Below are 20,795 nucleotides of genomic sequence, written 5' to 3' on the forward strand. Positions count from 1 at the left end.
AATGGTCTCCCTGGAGCCCAAGTGTTTCCCTGAGCTATCAGACAGCTGCCAGGCTGTGGGCTTAACGCTCAGGGAAACATTTTGCTAGTGCAACTTGTTACACATGAGCTCTTGGTCACTTCAGATCTCCCAGTTATTTTCCACTCACTTGAGAGGCAGTACAGCTCTGGCTGGTAGATTTGGTTCCTTGCCTTCAACTAGAGTCAGAAAATGTCAGCCCTGATAATGGGTCTGGGGCACAAATGGTTGGGTTGTTGACACACTTTCTTGTTGGGTTGTTTCATATTTTGGTCTTCTACATACAAAAATGCATTTGCAAAGAGAGGCCCGATGCTTGGAAGTTAATAATAAAAATGCTTATCAACTGGTACTGTAGCTCAGCCGCCTCATTACAAGAGGAAACTAGGACCCAGGGAGAGAAGGTGATTTGTCCAAAATCACACGGCTAGTGTCAGAGGCAGCAATAGAACCAACAGAACCCAAGGATCCTGGGTCCCAGTGAATATGGACCAATCTATTTACTGGTGCCTGAAATTTCACCATTAGGAGTCGTTACTTATTTTTTTCACACTATTTGATAGTCTTATTTGGGTATATGAGTAGTAAACAAATATTTCATCATCATAAAACTTATTTTTGTTTTTTTTGGCCACGCCACGTGGCATGCAGTATCTTAGTTCCCCAACCAGGGATCGAACCCACGCCCTTGGCAGTGAAAGCGAGGAATTCTAACCACTGGACGACCAGGGAATTCCCTATAAAACATTTTTAAGGCCGAAATATATTTACAGAGTCTATAAATGTTCTCTTTTGCCCCTCGTTGTTCTCTCCCCAATCCCATTCCCTGCCCCAGGGGCACCCAGTGTTAGCAAATAGGTGTCACATCCATCCAGGCCTTGTTCAATGCAGTTAGGAAGACATTTTCAATATGTGATTGGGTTTTGAAACATGCACTTATTATTATATATTGTAAATGTAGGTATATATTTTAAAATCCAATTTATATATCAGCCCATTCATAAGTATAAGATCAAATTATACCGTTTTGAGACTTCTTCTGTTCACTTAACCTTGCATCTTGGAACTCTTTTCGTGTTGGTCTTTCTAGAACCTTGCTTGGCATTTTGTCAATGGCTCCATAGTATTCCATTGTATGGAGGTACCACAATGTGTGTTTAGCCATTTGCCTATCCTGGGGCATTCAGGTTATTTCCCATCTTGTTCTATTGCAGTCACAACTGCAATGAACTTCCTCATATATAAACCTCTGGGCCATGAGCCAATGTTTCTGCAGAAGAGATATGTGGAAGTGAAAAATACAAGATCATTTGTCTAGAAGACATCGCTTCAAGTTGTAATGAGTCACCTTAATGCTGTCCGAAGCTTTCTCTTCTGCGCCTTCTTCAAGAACCTTCAACAGCTATAAATGTGCATCTGGAATCATCACAGCAACCCTGTAAGAATAAAGTATGGTCCCTATTTTACAACATGAGATTTCAGCCAGGATTTTATTAAATCCAGATCACAGCTCTTGTCCTCATGCCAAACTGGCTGTGCTGGGAGATGTCCCCTCAGCCTGGGTCAGTCCTCTTACGGCAGGCCCTTCCACCCCAACAGAAGGCCCCAGCCTGGCTGAGTCATCAGAACAGTGAGACTGAAGGAGTGAAGGACCACAGCCCACTGTCCAAACTGTGGGCCGAGAGGCAGATGCTGGCCCAGGGGCCCTGGGGAGGGAGTCCCACCACCAGAACAATACAGAGGTTAAGGACACAAACTCTGAAGCTGAGGACTTGGATTCAGATTGCAGCTCTATGACTTTCCAAAGGCGTTTTCTTGGAAATTTAAGGTTTCAGGTTTCTTGTCTATAATATGGAGACAATAATAACATTTACCTCCTAGTGTAATAAGGATGAGTTGATTCAAAGTGTAATTATGCGAGAGCAATTGGTCACTGATGCTTAGCGACCTGGTGTTTCCAACCAGGTTCTAAATAGCAAGATTGAGAATGAAAAGATGTTCCTTAAAATTATTAGAATTGTTCCCTTTTCTTTTGTTCTCTTTTCATTACCTTCCCACCTCCAACAAATCAATCCCACACAGATATTTAGTTGAAATATCAAGTCAGTGCTTCGAGGAGGGGACCTGGAGCCCTGGGTCCCTGAAGATCAGTATTGTAGTTTCATGACAGGACAGGTGTTACGGAATGAGAACATCTTAGGCTGTGTAGCAGAAAAAGTATGGGCCTCAGTGTCAAGCAAACCTGGAGAGAAGGCAAGTGCCTCTGCTGATTAGCTGTGTGACTTTGTCAAGTTTCTTAACTTCTCTGAATCTCCATTCTCTCCATCTGTGAAATGAGGATTTAAAAAAAAGATAGCTACTTTGCTAACTAACTGTGAAGTTTACAGATAATGAAGCAATGCTCCGAGCATAGTGTTCAGCTCTCAAAGTTGGTAGCTATTATTATGTATTACTTTCAGTTGACAGCCTTGCTTTCTAGTCCACTGAGAACATTGGCATAACCAGAAACGACCACAAATTCCAGCCACCAGTCTATTGCCTCTCCTGCACCTGTTTCCACAGACTCTGCCTTCCCACCTTTGGCCCCAAAGGAGCCAGCCGTTGCATTTGTGCACAAGATCCAGTCCCCTTCACCTACCCAAGAACACTGCTCCAGCAATTCATTTTCAATTTTTCTCTCTCTACTGGATCAGTCCCATCAAGTGAAAACATGCTGCTATTTCTCCTGTATTAAAAAACAACAACAACAACAAAACCTTCTCGTGACCCTACTTCTGCTGTCAGCTACACCCCCCCACCCCTTTTTTATGCTTCCCTTTGCAGCAAAACTTTTCTCTGCCTCATTCAGCATTTCCACTTCTGGGTATATACCCAAAACAATTGAAAGCAGGGTCTCAAAGAGATATTTGCACACTCATGTTCATAGCAGCATTATTCACAGTAACCAAAAAGTGGAAGCAACCCGAATGTCCGTTGATGAATGAATGGATAAACAAAACGTGGTGTATACATCCAATGGAATATTATTCACCCTTAAAAAGGAAAGAAATTTTGATTCATGCTACAACATGGCTGAGCCTTGAGGAGATTATGCTAAGTGAATGAAGCAAATACTGTATGAGGTATCTAAAGTGGTGAATTCTTAGAGGAAGTGGAATGGTGGTTGCCAGGCGCTGGGGGGAGGGGAGAATGGGAAGTTGTTTAACGGGTGTAGAGTTTTAGTTTTGCAAGATGAAAAGAGCTCTGGAGATCGGCTGCATAACAACGTGAATGTACTTAACACTCCCGAGTTGTACACTTAGACGTGGTTAAGATGGTAAATTTGGGGGACTTCCCTGGCGGTCCAGTGTTTGGGACTCCGCGCTTTCACTGCCAAGGGCATGGGTTCCGTCCCCGGTTGGGGAACTCAGATCCCGCAAGCTGCAAGGCGCGGCCAAAAAAAAAAAAAAAAAAAGGTAAATTTTATGTTTTGTGTATTTTGTCACAGTTAAAAGTTAAAAATTTTTTTTTAACTTTTCTCTCCTCCCATTCTTCCTTCAAGCCACTCCAGTCAGCTTTCATGCCCACCACTCCACTGAGACAGCCCTTGTCAAGGTCACCAGCGACCTCCACGTTGCCAGGTCTCACGGGCAGTCACTGCCCTGGCCAGACTGACCTGTCCGTAGTATTTGCCACGCGTGACCACTGCCTCCTTCCTGACCCCCTTTCTCCGCTTGGATTATTCACACACTCTGGCGTGTCTACCTAGCTCATCTCATCCCATTGGCTCTTTCTTCAGAATGTGTACAGAAGGCAACACTCGCGACCTCACTTCTGGATTACTGGAAGAGCCTGCTAGCTAGTCTCATATCCCCACTTCTACCATTGCCACCTACATCCCTTCTCAATTCAGCAGCCAGAGTAATGCCTTTACAACAAGCCCATCTATGTCACTCATCCGAGTCAAACCCTCCAGGGGCACCCACTTCTTTCAAAGTGAAAGTCCACATCCATACAAGGCCCTAAAGCGTCCCCCTCCTACGCCCCCATTAAGTCCCTAATCTCCTCTCCCGCCGCCTTCCCCTGGCTCCCTTGCTCTTGGGCACCAGCCCCGCTGGCCTGGGACACCTTAGACATAACTCCACTTTACCACCCATCACATTCTTCACCCGGGAGTCTGCAGAGCTAACACCTTCACCTTAAAATGTCAACACAATGTCACCTTTCAGCAAGGTCTACTCTGAACACCTGATTTTAAGTTGCAACTTGTCCTCACCCCAATCACCCCTGCCCGTCTCTACTTTTCCTTTGTTCTATAGCTCTTATCACCTACATGTATATATCATTGGAGCATACTTTAGAATTTTTACCTACTTACTAGATTTCCTGTTTACTTTCCACCTCTCCCTGATAGAACATGAGCGGGGACTTTGCTTACTTGGTGCACTGATGTATCCCCAGCACCTAGAACAGTGCCTGCTACATAGTAAGTGCTCAGTAACTATTGGTTGAGTTAACTGCTGAACGATTTTCCAGGGTACTAATCTACTTCCAGTTAGCCCATTATCCCATTTGACCTTTTCACAGAAATTTTGTGAAGGCTGCCGAAAGATACTATTGCATCCAATTTACAGATGAAGAATTGGAGTCTCAAAGAGGCTCAGGGTCTTCGTTCATCTATTTAAAATGCAGTCATTCATTTACTCAGCAAACATTTATTGAGTGGCATCATGGTAGAGCTGATGCTTAGAATAGAGATTTGTTCATGTTAATTCTTGGCTTTTTTTTTTTTTTTTGGCTGCATCACGGGCCATGTGGGATCTTAGTTCCCCCACCAGGGATCGAACCCACCACCCCTGCAGTGGTAGCACGGAGTCTTAACCACTGGACTCCAGGGAAGTCCCAGCTTTCTCTTCTTTTAAACATCCATGCTCCATTTTGAGACACTTTAAAATCTTACGCACCCCCAGTTAAAAGACAATCTAGAGCAATAACTAAGAGCGGGGGCTTTGGAGTCTGTGCTGCAACCCCACCTCCCTGACTCCCTGGCTCTGTGACCAGGAGCAGGTCCCTCAACCATTCCCTTCCTCAGTTTTCACACCTGCAAGGTGGGAATGACGATAACACCACCTCCAGAGAGACTGCCCAGAAAGCATTGTTATCAGTCAATGCATTTTCTGCCTATCCCTATTGGCCAAGAGGATTTTATCCCATCTGCTTCCTATAATTTACATGACAAAACCAATAGGCTTCTTTTTTATTTTTCATTTCCAAATATAAAGATATATCATAATATTGAATAGGCTTTTTCAAACCCAAAAGTTTGGTACGCCCACTCTCCATTACCCCAGCGCCTCTTAGCATTCACAGATGCCAAGTGTGACCCCAAGTCAAGAGAGGGTCCTGGCCCATTCCTTCCTCTTTTTGCATCTGTTCCCAGCAGAGGAAGAGCTACCGGTTTCCAGCTGCAAGGTTGAAATGGAAACCAGCAAAAGTGCAAGCAAAGGGCTCAATTTCCCGATAGCTGCAGCTGTGTAGTGCCCTGAGCTATTTTTAAACCCCTTTTCAGAAACCCCAGTGCTTGCAATGGATCTATTTTCTTAACTGCCAAGAGATAATGCTTAAAAGGGATAGCTTGAAAATATTCCACAGCACTCATAAAAATGACTGAAATAGATGGTGTATAAGACGGCCTTTGTCTGGAGCCGCAGAGGAAAGCGAGATGAAGTCTTTCAGACCCCAGGGCGGCCGCGCTGCTGGTTCTGCTGCTGACAACCATGGCTTTGTGTCTTGAATGTGCAGTACAGCCAGAAAAGGCAAGAAAATCAAGCAGTAATTGTAGAGAACATCAGAGACCTGGCACTTAAATTGGTCATCAATTCCAGGTAACGGGACCCCAAAATAACTCCCCAAGAATCCCCTTCAGTTTGAGTGCCACCTTATCTGGTAAACCTGTCCGCACTGTCTAAAACTAAACTAGTCTTCTGCCCCAGCCCTGAACTCCTGAATGCTCCCTGCCTTGTCTGGTGGAACCACCAGCCATGCAGTCACTTGTGTTACAAATTTAGGAATCATCCTCAGGTCTACTTTTTTTCACCTCCTACATTCAATAAAGGCTTACTAATATTGTCTTCTAAGTAGTGCTGAAGTCTATTCTCTTTGTATCCCTGCAACCACTGCCCTGATTCAATCCTTCATCATCCCTCATCTGGATTTTTCAAGAGCATCTTTACTAGTCTCCCTGCACCTATTTTTGTCCCTCTTTGCTAATTGACATTAGGATTCCTTTTTAATTCCAAATCTTATATGTCACTTCTTGCTTAGAATCTTTCAGCATCTAACTGACCTCAGAAGACCGTCCACACTCTTTAGCAGGGCACACAAAGCCTTCCATGAGCTGCCACTGTGACATCTTCCCCAAGCCCTGCTATAACCTACCTCACATTTTATGCTCCAGCAACATCCAGCCACCTGTAATTTTCCACACACCATATTATTTATTCCTCTGTGCCTTTGCTTATGCTATCTCCCCTCCCTGGAATGTCATTCATCCCCATTTTTTAATAGGTAACACTTTATTGACATATGCTATGAATATAGCAAAGCGGACAAGCTCTAAATTTACAGCTTGATGCGTTTTTAGAACTGACATACTCAAGTAACGACTATGCATAAGAAGGATTAGAATATCATCAGCAGTCCAGAAGCCTCCTTCCTGGCCTCTCCCAGATACCATCCCCTAAAAGGTAGCCAGTATTCTGACGTCATTCCAAATGGATTTGTTTTGCCCAATTTTGATCTTCATTTAAACAGGATCATACAGTATATGCTTTTTTATCTGGGCTTCTTTCATTTCATATTATTTTGTGAGATTCACCCATGTTGTTGCATATGCAGCCATTTGTTCTTTTTTCTTGTCTTATAGTGTTCGATCACATAAATATACCACCATTTATTCAGTCTAATATTGAAAAAAATATGAGTAGTTTCCAGGTTTTAGCTATTACAAAAGTCCTGCTATGAACATTCTTTTACGTTTTTTTTTTTTTTTGGGTGAACATGTGTATGCATTTCTGCTGAGTAGAATTGCTGGATTGCGTGCCATACATGTATTTAGCTTTAATGAGTATTGCCAACCAGCTTTCCAAAGTGGTTGTACCACTTTACACTCCCACTAACAATATATGAGAGTTCTAGCTGCTCCGTATTTTTGCCTATACTTGGGATTGTCAGGTTTTTAAAATTTCACCTATTTTACTGGATTTTTAAAACTATGTCTGACAATATCTGCCTTTGAATTAGAGTGTTTAGACCATTTACACTTAAGGTAATTATTGATATAGTTGGGTTTAAGTCAACCATTTATTTATACTCCATTTATCCCATCTGTTCTTTGTTCCTCTTTTTCCTCCTTTCTTGCCTTCTTTTGGATTACTGAATGTACTTTGTGTGGTCGGTCTAGGTTTTATATTATGTATCTTTGACTTACATTCTATCCTTAAATAGTATTATAAAACTTCATGTGTAATGTAAGGAGCTGATAAGAATACACTTTCATTCTCTCCCTTCTGTCTTCTGTGCTTTTATTGTCATATTTAAGCTCCCACATATAAGATCTACAATTTTTTGCTTAAACAGTTGATTATTTTTTAATTAAAAATAAGAAAAATTCATTGATACTTACTCCCATATTTATTATTTCCAGTGCTCTTTATTGCTTTGCTTAACAAGTTTGCAACTGATGGCAGTCAATAAATGTTTGCTGAGTAAATGAATGACTTCATTTTAAACAAATGAATGAAGATCCTTAGCCTTTCTGAGATATAATAATAAATGTAAAATGTATATAAGAATATCTTTTGTTAGCCTTCACAAAATTGCCATGAAGATCAAATGGGATAATGGACTTAAGGTAGTTTAATTCTCCAGAAAATCATTCAGCCTATATATCTTCAAGTATTTCTTTGCCCTTTTCTCTCCCTTCTTCTTATGGTACTTTAATTGCTTACATTTTAGATTTTTTACCACATCTTATATGTTTCTCTCTTTCTTTTCTGTAGTTCATGTAGTTTTTCTTTGTGCTTACATCTGGATATTTCCTATTATCTCTTCAAGTTTACTAATCTATTCTTCTGTCATGCCAAATCTGCTGTTAAACACATCTATTAATTTCTTAATTTCAGTTATTGGACTTTTTAGTTCTATATTTTCTATTTGCTTTTTTCTATATATCCAATTCTTTACCTTGTCATCATTCTCTTGAAATAATTTCACAGTTATTTTAAAGACCATGCTTGTTAATCTCAGTCTGGATCATCTGTGGGTCTATTTCTATTGTCTGATTTTTTTTCCCTTTGGGTTTTGACCTTTTGATTCTCTTTTATCGGAACATCTAGTAACTTTTTTATTAAAGGCTGGGCATTCTCTTGAAAACTTGTAGAGAATCTGGATGTTATATTTCTCCAGAGAGGCTTTACTACTCTTCCTCTTGGATGCAGTTAGTACAGAACAATCACCTTAATCAGATCAGAAATTGAGATGGTTTGAGTGTGAGTTTGTTTTTGTAAGGCTTGATCTATTTCCAGTTGCCCTTACTCTTAGGACATGGACCTTCAGTGGTCTCATTAAAAATCTGGCCTATTTACCAGGACCTTTCCTTTTGGGCAGAACTCGAATTCCCTCAGTACCTTGAGATGGACAAAAAGTTTGCTTAGATTTTTAGACTTCTAGCTCTTAAAGTCTTCTAATTGACTTTCCTGATGAACTACAAATGCCTTAAGCGGAAAAGTGGTGTAGAATATCACTCATTTCTCTATGATCTTGTTCTTTCAAGTCCTGGTTACCTTGGTTGCTCGCCAATCATTTAAAACAGCTGTTTTAATTTGACTGCTTGTTTGATTTGTAATCTAGCCTTTCCAGTTATTCTTGGCAGGAGACTTGATACATCATAAGCTAAATCTAATGCATAGAAGCAGATGTCCCTCCACCCACTTTTTGACTGGCAAACTCACCCTTTTAGCCTTAGTACCACTTCACTAGAAAATCTCCCCTTAGTGTGTTCACCCAACTCCACCCTTCTCTCTTGGTTCCTCACACCTCCTCAGCTATATCTCATAGTATCTTCATATCATTTCCACTCGACATGTAAATCATTGTTAATAATTACCTGATTTTTTTCTCTCTCTCTTCCCCACTAAACCATGAGCATCGTGAAGGCAGGGACTAGGATTTATTCATCTCAGTACCCTCCATGCCTGTTACAACGCCTAGCTTAAAAAACATGTGCATTAGTGTGAACTTAATTGGCTCTCGATAGATGCTCAGAAAAGCATTAAAATGTCAGCCAAATGAACAAGAAATGGGATTTCCTTGACCATGGAAGTTACCACCAGGACTTCCAGACCCACTCTCATGACGCTCTTCAACTTTTCAGGCATTTCCCTATTGGCCTCAAGAACACGGCCACTAAAATTCAGATGATGTGCCCTATACATCCCAAGCCACCACCTTAAAAATGCAGCAGTGACTCACCAAGACAAGTCACTTCACCTCTTTCATCTTCAGATCCCTCATATGTAAGGTAGGAATATTAAAATTACCTTCCTGGGTTGAAAGGAGTCAGTTATAGCTTTGTCATTAAACACAGACTTTGAAACTAGGTTGCCTGGGTGCCAATCCTGGTTAAGCCCCTCATAAGCTGTGTGACTGTGGGCAAGTTAATTAACCTTCCTGTGTTGGTATGGAATTAACATACATAAAAGTCATAAAGCAGTGCCTGGCACAAAGTAACTATTAGCCGTTAGTATTCTATGAGGCTCAAATGAAATACAATATAAGTAACCTATAAAATACCATGTTGGTTATTACCGTAATGACTTAGTATCGTTATAATAACACCCTGAGGTGTTGGTGGGTGCTACCAACTGACATATTTAACACTAAAATACTAACATCCAGTCTTTTACTGTTGGCTTCTTTAATTTGTTTTTAAAAAAAAAAAGGTATTTTCAGCCTTAACATTTACTCTGAGTGATTCACATATGAGAATTGAGGTTTCCCCTGTAGTTCCTAAAATCCATAAACCAGAAAGCCAGAGCACTACATGTCTCCGCGACCACAGGCTGTGGGCAGGGGGCCTGGGCCAGAGACAGCAAAGAAAACGTACTGGGGACGGGGGATGCTGAGAGGCCTCCCCAGCCAGTATGGTGTTCTCTACCACAGCTCTTGTGCCCCTGGGCATCCACGCTCAGGACCAAGGTGCACCCTGAGGGTGTCACAGAGATGGGGGCTGTAAGATGGAGTGTCTCTGTGGCCAGGACGTTGACCAGGCCAGAGGGGACTTGGAAATGAAGTTCCAGAGGAGTTAGCAGGATCCAAAGGCTTAGGCAAGAGCTAGGGTTCCGAGCAGCCAGCCAAGGCCTGCGGTGGGCCGGGATCTGCATCTCCCCAGAGCCAGGTGCCACCCGAGGCAGCACAGAGCCGCAAAGGTGCCAGCTGAGTGGAGAGTCCCAGACGGAAAACCAGGCTTCTGACACAGGCCAGACTGAACACCCACCAAACATGGAGGACAGAAGAGGCCACAGAAGGGTCAGGGACAGAGCCCAACATTAGTTTGGAATTGGGCAGCCTTGGGCTCAGAGCCAGAGCAGGGCAGTCGGCAGGAAGCACGGAAGAAATCTGCTAGAAGGCAGAGAAGTGCTCTGGGGTACTTGTTAAAACACAGATTATCAAGCCCCAGCCTCAGAGAGACTTTGTACAGCATTCAGATCCAGGTCTAGAGATCTGCATTTTTAACAAGCCCCCAGATTATTCCGACATAGATGGTTCTCCGGCTCCATTCTGAGAAACCAGTGGGGTCCATTTTTGCCTAAGAGTCAAGGGTGTGGCCTCTTGATAGTTGTGCCTGCTGGGTGTGGGTGGCCCCAGGCACCCAAGGGTTGGCAGTAACCAGTAGGAAGTCAAAGACAAGCAAAACCAACCATAGGCCCCTCCATACCCTGCCAGGGGCAAAGGGCAGCAGTGGTCACTGGGTGGAAGCGGAAGAGCGGGCAACCAGGCAGGTGCAAGGTAGCAGGATCCTGTGTGAGCTGAGGCTCCAAGCCTGGGACATACACCATTGTCCCATAAGACGTTGCTATCAAAACACAGATTCAAAGACAAAAGTATTAACAATTTCAAGACCACTACTGCAGAGCGTTAAGCCCCAAGCATGGGACCTCCTACTGAGTGCAGGGCCCTGATGCTGGAACTCAGATGGAGGGCATTCAACATCCCTAAGTGAATCATTATTTTCCTAATTCAGTAATACCACAGAAGTCAATACGGGAGCACCTGGGACAGCGTTTTACCCTTAACTGGTGCTCAAAACTATTCAAACACTGGGATTTGGGAAGTTCAGATGACTGAAAATAAGCCTAGATAGAGAGAATCAATGTAAAATTCACATGAAATAGAACAGCCCAGATCAGGGTTTCTCAGCCTCAGCACTAGGGACATTTGGGTAGTTCTCAGTCGTGGTGGCCGTTCTGTGCATTGTTCAGCCGCATCACTGGTCTCTGTCCGTTCAATGCCAGCAGCACACCCCTCCCCCACCTTTATGACAACCAAAGCTGCCTCCAGGTGTTGCCAAGTATCCCCCCGGGGGCAGAATTGCCCTGACTGTAAAACCACTGGTCTAAAATTTGGCACTTTGGGGGTTATTTTATGTTTGATGAGTAAATTATAGATTGTACTCCCACACTGAAAAGTTAAATTTAATGGGCTATTTATATGGCATTTAAAAAATTTTAACCTGAAAGTTGTCCATGCCTAAACTGTGCCTTCTTTAGCATCCTGCATCAGCTGTTGATAGTAAGTAGAGAGAGGGTATCTCTTTGAGGAGGAAGTGTGGAGTACCTTTCAAAATACTCAACAAAGACTCACTGATGGGACCGTCATATAATGAGCACTTGATTACCAAGGTTTGGAGGCAAGCAGATGTGTTGATATCCAGAAAAAAAAAGAACAGATTATGCAAAAAATGATTTCTATTTGGCTTAGGGAAGCATGCTGTGCTTTTGTGTTGGTTTGTTTTTGCTGTGGATCAATCTAGCTGGGTTTTGTTTAGGCCGATATTGAAATGAAAGAGGAAACCATCTGGGCCGGTCAGAATTTGGAATTCAGAAGGAATACAGGAGGTCAACAATTTGGATTTGACCAAAGAAACATTAGTGAACTAAAGTCTCCCCTCTCCTACTTTTTGAAGCCTTCTTGGTGACCACTCTTGGAATGAGAGATTAATAGAGTTGACTCCATGATGGACACTGTTGGTGCCCCACCCAGAACCCCCATGTCCCTTGGACCAGCGGACTGTCTGTGCCTATCCCTCACCGCTGTAGGCGAACTGATCACACCTGTGACTTTCCTCACAGCACTGCCCTCGGGTAATGGGCGGGCATCATTGGGGCACAAGGGTACAGTTCCTTTGACTGGAGCTGGGACAAATTATGAGGTGTAATTTATGCTCGAGTTCCCCCAGGGGATATGGGTGAGGCTGGGACGTTAGCTGAAATCACACCCTTTCCTACTTTCTTCCTCTTTCCTGTCCTGCTTCCTCCACTCCTTTTCTTGTTTCTCCTGGGAGGTCTTCTTTGATGAATTAGTTACACGCAAATCTCTGGCTCAGGGTCTGCTTCTGAGAAAAACTGACCTAAGGTATGTTCCTTTTACCCACAAGACCATGAGGGAAATGTGACCTGTGCAGGCCCACCCAGATGGGTCTGGGCCACACAACAAAACCAAGAAGATGTGCTTTGATTGCAGGGCACCAATAAGACCTTACGGTTTTGAAATATCTCCCCACTTTTCAGGAACTGTCAATGTAGGGCCAGAGCCAGAGAAGAGGCCTGAGCCAGACCCAAAGGCACTGCCCGAAGAAGGATGCTGGGGTCAAACTGAAGAATCAGATTACATGAAGTTCAGTCTGAAGCTCATGATGAGGGCAGAAGACAAGCTTGAGCCAGTAAAACCGTGCCACTCAGATGGGGACTTGAACCCATGGTCTTTTAACTGAGATCACACACCTGGTCTCAGGACTTAATGAAGCTCAGGTTCTTGATGTCTCGTCACAGAAAGAATTCGGTGAAGGACAAAGTGATGGGTAAGAAGTGGATTTATTTAGAGAGAAACACACTCCACAGACAGAGTGTGGGCCATGTCAGAAGGCAAGAGCGGCCCTAGGGTATGGGGTTGTCTGTTTTTATACGGGTGGATAATTTCATAGGCTAATGAGTATTCCAGCTATTTGGGGAAAGGGGTGGGGATTTCCAGGAATTGGGCCACCGCCCACTTTTTGACCTTTATGGTCGGCCTTGGAACTGTCGTGGCACCTGTGGGTGTGTCATTTAACATACTGATGAGTTACAATGAGGGTATACTGAGGCTCAAGGTCCAGTGGAAGTCTGACATCTTGGACCTGTTTGGTTCTAATCAGTTTATGTCGTGTCCTCAAGCTATGTCATTCTTTAAAAGGTTGTGCCCTGCCCTCTTCCCTCCTGTTTCACAGGGAGCCAAGGAAGTTGTCAAAGTTGAGCCCAAACTGAGGAGGTTGGTTCCCTCAACCAGAGGGAATTTAATGCAGGGAGGTGGTTATACAGGTGTTACAGGACTGAAAGAGCAAAAAGAGATGTTGAGGCAAACCCAGGGGAAGAAAGTGGCAGGAAGCGATTGCCAACCTTAGGACTAGGGAACAAAGGAAGGAGGTGAACTTCCCAGAACCTAGATGCATGGAGCTACTGCTGGAACATCTGAAGAGGCACTGCAGGCTGGTTCTGGGGATGGGAGCCATCTACTGCTACAGTGGAGTAGGGGCTCTGCAGAGCTGGTGCTCAGTCCCCTGAGAGGGGGGCACCCCCCAGATGCAAAGATTGGCAAGAACAAGAGAACACAGGAAGTGAGTTCCTTCTCCATCCCTTCTGCCTTCCAGTTTCCTTCTAGTGCCTCTTATTAGCAGAACCTAGCAAAAAGACAGTGGGCAAGGGCACCTGGGAAATGTAGTTAGCAGAGTGCCAGCCCCAGCATCTTAGAGCAAAACATAGAAGGACAGTTGTGGAGCTGAGAGACAATAGGTAAATTATTAGAACTTTTCAGTCATATTTTCTCATAACTCTATACTTCTGACACAGTGCTAATTATAATCTTAATTGTACTTTGTGTGCGTGATTGTTTAGTATGTGTCTCCTACCACTAGACCATATAAGCTCATTGAGGGCAAAGCCACGTTTATTTGATTCACAACCGCATTCCCTACACATACAATAACATATCTATAACATGGCTCAATACGTTGTTTACAGAAATAAATTAATGAAAGAAGGGTGTCTGAGCTCAGGTTTTCTAGACGTAGAACCTAACATGGGGATTCTTTTGCATGAGACTTGTAAAGGAAGGACCTTCAGAAGAATGGGAGTGAGAGAAGCAGGAGAGGCCAGAGAAAGAGCTGAGTAAGGATGTGGACTCAGTCAGCCTAGCCTCAGCCTGATCCCAAAGGGGGCTCTGGGGCATGAACTGATCCACAAACTTGGCGCCTCCTTGAGACCCTGTGTCAGTCATTGACTACAAGTGGCTGGGAGGGTGGGGGACTGGAGGAGGGTAACCTCCAGGGGAAGATGGTTTCTGACGGCTGAGGGCAATTCTGCAGAGAAGGGGGCAGCTGTGAGCATTAGCAGCCAACACTCACAACAACAGAGAGATGTGGCTGCACCCACCCTGCGAAGGGAATCAGGGCAGTGCATCCACCACAAACGGTGACTGTGTACTAAGTGGGGAGTTAGAAGAGAATTCTAAAATAGGATATCTTTTCCCACTAGACAGGTCTGTGAACTCATATTTTTTGTTTTGTTTTGTTTTGTTTTTTTGTGGTACGTGGGCCTCTTACTGCTGCGGCCTCTCCCGTTGCAGAGCACAGGCTCCGGACGCGCAGGCCCAGCGGCCATGGCTCATGCGCCCAGCCGCTCCGCCGCACGTGGGATCTTCCCTGACCGGGGCACAAACCCGTGTCCCCAACCCGTGTCCCCTGCATCGGCAGGCGGACTCTCAACCACTGCGCCACCAGGGAAGCCCGAACTCAGGTTTTTTAAATAAGAAACCTGTCAAGGAAGGAATGGATTTCTTTCCTCCTGTTGGGATTTTATTCAGACGTAACAAAGGATGAGAAATGAATAGTCCGTGTCTCTAGGCAGTGGACGTCTGGGTCTCGGCTTCTCTTCTCAAGCCTGAAGCACCTGCTGGCATGGCCTCAGCACCCCGGGGGACCCCAAACAGCTGATTCCTACCCCCAGGCTCTCTCCTCTCTGGAAGAAAGGTGGGCCTCTCACTCCTTCCCTCGCTGGCCCACAGGTGCCCCTCTCAGCAGTGGCCTGGCAGCCTCCACCAAAGAATGTCACTCTGGCCTGGGGCCCAGCCTCAGACAAAAACCCTTTTGGAGCTGGGCCTGCATCCTCTGGCTGACAGGACCCTGCCCGCCTCCCCGCTGCCAACTAGGGAGGGCATCTAAATACGTCCCCCTCGAATTGATGGTTTATACAGAGCTAGGCCACTTCGCTGTTCAGGAAGTAAAATGAGTCCGAGCCCTTGATATCCCGTCCTTGGCTCCAGGACAGATAGCTGACTGTCCTCACACAGAGGAGGGAAGGAAGACGAGACAGCCCCACTGTTGGAGACCAGAGGCAGGGAGGCCTACAGACACGTGTGTATGGGGGGCGGGCAGGAGGGAGCACAATGCCCCAAACAAACAAAACCCTGAGCCCCAACCAAAGCTTTACACCCAGGTTTGACTCTGCCCAGGGCTGCGAATTGGTCCGACCTGAGTTTGAATTCCTGGCTCTGTTATTTACTAACAGTACAACCCCCAGCAAGTCATTCCCTGAACCTCAGTTTTCACAACTTCTAAATGCAGAAATAAAAGGATGACCAGATAGATAAAAATCATATGAGTTTTCTGATCATAAAAAGAAATACATGGAGAGAATTTAGAAAATGAAAAGATGTAAGGAAGATAAAATTTAAATGGTTAAAATTATGCTAATAATTGTATAATTTTAGTATATCCCTTTCCAGTCTTTTTTGCATTCATGCACATAAGTGTGAATGTTGGAAGTCACAAATATGAAGCCCCTCAGAGTCTTTTGTTTGAATTCATGTTCAGTGTGTACATACATACATACATAAGGAGAATGAGACTTACCTTGTAATTTCTTGTTTTGAAGATTAAATAAGATAATATAAAGTCCTAGTGTAATGCCTACCACTTTCTTGGCAAGCCCACCTTCTAATGTCACGCTATCACATTGCACATCTAAAGCCTCTTGTTGGGGTCCAGCATTTAACCTATTTGGAATCTTCCAAATGTACCCATATACCTTCCTTAACCAAGACCACTTGTGCTGCTCATTCTTACCCTTCTACCTCAGGCCAAGTCTCAATCCCTTTCAGATTCTAACTATTCCTTTTGAAGATTTTCCTGGTTGTTTCTGGGAGGCCATCAGCTATGGTCTCATCTGGACCAAGAACAATACATCCCACCCATTGCCCATCAGATGTAGTCATGGAAAATACTGGCATGCTGTTGGAGGAGCTGTTTTTTTATCGCAGACTTATCTAGAATGGGAGACCTGTCATTACGGGAATTTGCTGGTACATTGTCTGCCAGACCACTGTGCCCTTTGTGGCCCCCAACCCTGCTTGCTTCCTCCTCTAGGAAATGAGAGAAATTAGAAGTGGACATGGCCATAAAGATCAACCCTGTCATCTTATGGATAAAAAGATGGAATTCTAAAGGCAGCAAGAGAAAGAGAGTCATATACAAGGAATCCCCCATTAAGGCTATCAACTGATTTTTCTGCAGAAACTTTGCAGCCAGCAGGGAGTGTCATGATATATTCAAAGTGCTGAAATGGAAAAACCTGCAACCTAGGATACTCTATGCAGCAATATTATCATTTAGAATTGAAGGAGAGATAAAGAACTTCTCAGACAGGCAATATCTAAAAGACTTCATCAATACTAAACCTACCCTAAAAGAAATAGTAAAGGGTCTTCTCTAAGTGGAAGAGAAAAGGCTATAACAAGAAGCAAGAATCTATAGGAAAGGAAAAATCCCACTAAAAAAAGGCAGATGCATAGTAAGGATTGAGGATCAACCACTTAAACAAGCTAGTACAAAGATTAAAAGATGAAAAAATTATAAAAGCAACTATAACTACAATCAACAGTGAAGGGATAGACATGAAGATGTAAAATATGGCATCAAAAACATAAAATGTTGGGAGGGGAATAAAAAATGTAGATCTTTTAGAATGTGAACTTAAATGACTACCAGTTTAAAACAAGTAGCTATAGTTATAGGTCAACATATATGAACCCCATGGGAACCACAAATCAAAAACCTGCAATAGATACACAAAACCTAGAAAGAAAGGAACACAGGCATACCACTAAAGAAGATTATCAAACCACAAAGGAAGAAACAAAAAGAGGAATGAACGGAGAACTACAAAAACAACCAGAAAACAAGTATAATAAAATGGCAATCAGTACACACCTATTGATAACTACTTTAAACGTCAATGGACTAAATGCTCTGATCAAAAGACATAGGCTGGCTGATTGGATAAAACAACAAGACCCATCTATATGCTGCTTACAAGAGACTCACTTCAGAGCTAAAGACACACACAGACTGAAAGTGAGGGGATAGAAGAAGATATTTCAAGCAAATGGAAACGACAAGAAAATGGGGGGTAGCAATATACATATCAGAGAAAATAAACTTTAAAACAAAGTTTATAACATAAGGGAAAGAAAGTCATTGTATAATGATAAAGGAATCAATAAAGAAGAGGATATCATAGTAGTTAATATTAACAGATGTAAAGGGAGTAATTGACAATAATACAATAATAGTAGGAGACTTTAACACCCCACTTACATCAATGGACAGATCATCCAGACATAAATCAATAAGGAAACTAGTCTTTTTTTTTTTTTTAATTTATTTATTCATTTTTGGTTGTGTTGGGTCTTCGCTGCTGCACGCGGGCTTTCTCTAGTTGTGGCGAGGGGGGGGGGCTACTCTTTGTTGTGGTGTGTGGGCTTCTCATTGTGGTGGCTTGTTGTGAAGCAAGGGCTCTAGGCACGTGGGCTTCAGAAGTTGTGGCACGTGGGCTCAGTAGTTGTGGCGCGCAGGATTAGTTGCTCCGCGGAATGTGGGATCTTCCCAGACCAGGGCTCAAACCCATGTTCCCTGCATTGGCAGGTGGATTCTTAACCACTGCACCACCAGGGAAGTCGGGCAACAGTGGTCTTAAATGATACAGTAGACCAGTTGGACTTAATAGATATCTACAGGACATTCCATCAAAAAACAACAGAATACACATTCTTTTCAAGTGCACATGGAACATTTTCCAGGATAGATCACATGCTAGGCCACAAAACAAGCCTTGACAAATTTAAGAGGATAGGGGGAGGACCTTCAAGATGGCGGAGAAGTAAGATGTGGATATCACCTTCCTCCCCACAAATACATCAAAAATACATCTACATGTGGAACAACTCCTACAGAACACCTACTGAACGCTGGCAGAAGACCTCAGATTTCCCAAAAGGCAGAGAAACTCCCCACATACCTGGGTGGGGCAAAAGAAAAAAGGAAAAACAGAGACAAAAGAATAGGGGCAGAACCTGCAACTCTGGGAGGGAGCTGTGAAGGAGGAAAAGTTTCCACACACTAGGAAGCCCCTTCACTGGCAGAGATGGGGGTGGGCAGGGGGGATGTTTCAGAGCCACGGAGGAGAGCGCAGCAACAGGGGTGCAGAGGGCAAAGCGGAGAGATTCCCACACAGAGGATCAGTGCTGACCAGCACTCACCAGCCTGAGAGGCTTGTCTGCTCACCCGCTGGGGTGGGTGGGGGCTGGGAGCTGAGGCTCAGGCTTTGGAGGTCAGATCCCAGGGAGAGGACTGGGGTTGGCTGCGCGAACACAGCCTGAAGGGGGCTAGTGCGCCACAGCTAACTGGGAGGGAGTTCAGGAAGAAGGCTGGAACTGTCTAAGAGTCAAGAGACCATTGTTTCGGGGTGCGCGAGGAGAGGGGATTCAGAGCACCACCTAAACGAGCTCCAGAGATGGGAGTGAGCTGCGGCTATCAGCGTGGATTCCAGAGTCAGGCATGAAACGCTAACACTGCTGCTGCAGCCAACAAGAATCCTGTGTGCAAGCACAGGTCACTATCCACACCTCCCCTCCGGGGAGCCTGTGCAGCCTGCCGCTGCCAGGGTCCCATGATCCAGGGACAACTTCCTTGGGAGAACACATGGCACACCTTAGGCTGTTGCAATGCCATGTTGGCCTCTGCTGCCGCAGGCTCGCCCCACATTCCGTACCCCTCCTTCCCCCCGGACTGAGTGAGCCACAGCCCCCCAATCAGCTGCTCCTTTAACCCCCTCCTGTTTGGGTGAAGAACAGACACCAGAGGGCGACCTACATGCAGAGGCGGGGCCAAACCCAAAGCTGAACCCCGGGAGCTGTGCAAACAAAGAAGAGAAAGGGAAATTTCTCCAAGAGCCTCAGAAGCCGCAGATTAAATCCCCACAATCAACTTGATGTACCTGCATCTGTAGAATATCTAAATACACAACGAATCATCCCAAAACTGAGGTGGTGGACTTTGGGAGCAACTCTGGACTTGGGGTTTGCTTTCTGCCTCTAATTTGTTTCTAGTTATATATTTGTGTTTTTAAAAATATTTATTTATTTGGCTGCATTGGGTCTTTGTTGCTGTGCGTGGGCTTTCTCTAGTTGTGGTGAGTGGGGGCTACTCTTGGTTGTGGCGCACAGGCTTCTTATTGTGGTGGCTTTTCCTGTTGCATAGCACAGGCTCTAGGTGCATGGGGTTCAGTAGTTGTGGCTCTTAGGCTCAGTAGTTGTGGCTCATGGGCTCCAGAGCGCAGGCTCAGTAGTTGTGGTGCACAGGCTTAGTTGCTCCGCAGCATGTGGGATCCTCCAGACCAGGGCTCGAACCCATGTCCCCTGCATTGGCAGGTGGATTCTTAATGACTGTGCCACCAGGGAAGTCTCCCTAGTTATATGTTTATCTTACTTTAGTATTTAGAGCTTATTATCATTGGTAGATTTGTTTATTGATTTGGTTGCTTGCTTCCTTTTTCTTTATGTGTACATTTTTTTTCTCTTTTTGTGAGTGTGTATGTGTATGCTTCTTTGTGTGATTTTGTCTGTATAGGTTTGCTTTTACCATTTCTCCTAGGGTTCTGTCTGTCCATTTTGTTTTAGTATAGTTTTTAGCACTTGTTATCATTGGTAGATTTCTTTATTGGTTAGCTTCCTCTCTTCTTTTTTTATTTTTTATTTTTTAAATAATTTTTAAATTTTAATAACCTTATTTATTTTACTTATTTTTTCTTTCTTTCTTTTGTTTTTTTCTTTTCTCCCTTTTCTTCTGAGCTGTGTGGCTGACAGGGTATTGGTGCTCCAGCCGGGTGTCAGGCCTGAGCCTCTGAGGTGGGAGAGCCAGTTCAGGACATTGGTCCACCAGAGACCTCCTGGCCACTCATAGCATCAATCTGCGAGACATCTCCCAGAGATCTCCATCTCAATGCTAAGACCCAACTCCACTCAATGATCAGCAAGCTCCACTGCTGGACAGCCCATGCCGAACAACTAGCAAGACAGGAACACAACCCCACCCATTAGCAGAGAGGCTGCCTAAAATCATAATAAGTTCACAGACACCCCAAAACACACCA

The 20,795-nt window shown here is 44.2% G+C and overlaps 1 long non-coding RNA gene across 1 annotated transcript in view; it reads left to right on the plus strand.

Moving 5' to 3' along the window:
• Positions 1–8,804: 8,804 nt before the first annotated feature.
• The window catches only part of LOC114895513, a 28,303-nt gene continuing 16,312 nt past the window's right edge, over positions 8,805–20,795 (plus strand). The window contains exons 1-2 of the long non-coding RNA XR_003793572.1: positions 8,805–9,577; positions 12,846–13,135. This is a non-coding gene — a long non-coding RNA (uncharacterized LOC114895513). The remainder of the gene's footprint in view (positions 9,578–12,845; positions 13,136–20,795) is intronic.

This window comes from Monodon monoceros, unplaced genomic scaffold (assembly GCF_005190385.1).
Source record: "Monodon monoceros isolate NGI ecotype Baffin Bay Population unplaced genomic scaffold, NGI_Narwhal_1 Super_Scaffold_14, whole genome shotgun sequence".
Classification (NCBI taxonomy): Eukaryota; Metazoa; Chordata; class Mammalia; order Artiodactyla; family Monodontidae; genus Monodon; species Monodon monoceros.